At 40.7% G+C, this 1,557-nt stretch overlaps 1 protein-coding gene across 1 annotated transcript in view; it reads right to left on the bottom strand.

Moving 5' to 3' along the window:
• Nucleotides 1-1,557, bottom strand: part of LOC109486787 (protein SERAC1-like) — a 31,931-nt gene that overhangs the window by 1,865 nt on the left and 28,509 nt on the right. The window lies entirely within an intron of this gene.

The following is a 1,557-nucleotide window of genomic DNA, read 5'->3' on the forward strand; positions in this document are numbered from 1 at the left end:
CATTGGGCTAAGCACAGGACACATGTTTACAAAGTATATACTAGTAAATGTAAATATGAACGTATAGAATACACAAGTACTTTCGACTTCCTCTCGCTTCTTGGTAATCGCATAAATGTAGTTGGCTGTGTTATTAGTTAGAGCTGTTTTATCGAAGACTTTAAGGAATATGAATTTCTCCATACTATTCCAATACATGTACTTAAAATTGTAAAACTTAATTTCGCTATCATACAAAGAACAATCCGCAATAAAATGTACCTCATGATACATCTTCAGGCTACTTTACCTAAACTACAAAATTACTACCTACCTACCGCTCCACCGCAAAATTAAATGTAATTTAATCAGAAGTACTAGTGACACTCTCTTCTGATTGGCTGAGCAGGGTAGATATATACGTTCTTATGAACATTCGTTCACATATGCCACAAGGCACTATAAAACTAGTAAAGGTCTCCATTCATTCATTATTAGGAGACCCCCATCATAGGTTATTTTTGGTCAGCCCTGTCATTAACCTGGGTACCAGACTAATCCAGGTCTATACAGGTCAGCTCCTTGTCCCCAGGACCAACATGTCATCCCGGCAATTTTATCACAGCCTCCCGGAGTTAGACATTGAAAACTGGGTGCAGAGTGAGGAAAATATGGGGCATGTTAAGCCCTAAAACCGAGGAGCTGGCCTGTGTAGTCCCTAGAAACAGTCTGGCGTCCAGGCTACCCTGTGGTTCACTGGTTTCAAAGCCTTTGATCCTCTGCGTTTACGTTGACAAAGACGAGCTAATCTCCGAACGCCATCCACCGCCCTAATTGGGATTAACCAAATCCCTTGTCCACAATTCGTGTGAGGGACCTCCGAGTGTCAGAAAATACGATTCCGATAGATAAAAATCAAACTAATTCGGGTAGTTGTTGAAAACCTACGAAACATATTAACCTCCTTGCTGCTAGTAATACTGGGAGTTCAAACGCCAGAGAAAGTGTTCACTAGTGACTAGACAGGTTGAAATACGGCAAGAGAATGAATGAGCGCATTGTGAAGTTAAAGTACACATTCAAAGAACAACAACATAATAATACAGGCATTTTGCTGAAATTATAAGATCACAGATCACAGGAGAAGTCGTAGACATCATCCCTCCATGAAATAGCTTGTTATTTTGTAATCTTTTGGTGTATTTCAATAGAGATATTATGAGTCAAACTTTGTTTTTATCAGCAGAATGATTTGTGGTGGCACTTTGTATTTTATCAAGCTGTCATGTGCAGGCGTTTACTGTCTTGTTACCATGGTTTGTTTACTTTGATGGCCAGCAGGTCATTTGCCTTAGCCTGGGTACCATCCCCAGTAGTATATTCGCAAACTCTATAACTGTTATAGAGTTTGCGAATATACTACTGGGGATGGTACCCAGGCTACACTTGCCTGTACATGTAGGTCAATGACCAGGCAAATGACCTGCAGACCAGACAAACAAGATTTATTTTCCTGCAGACTGTCTAGGGGTAAAAATAGATAGGGCTGCCTGGGTCTGACCTGCCAGCTGGAGGTAT

The sequence above is a fragment of the Branchiostoma belcheri genome, unplaced genomic scaffold (assembly GCF_001625305.1).
Source record: "Branchiostoma belcheri isolate BF01 breed outbred unplaced genomic scaffold, Haploidv18h27 scaffold83, whole genome shotgun sequence".
NCBI lineage: Eukaryota > Metazoa > Chordata > Leptocardii > Amphioxiformes > Branchiostomatidae > Branchiostoma > Branchiostoma belcheri.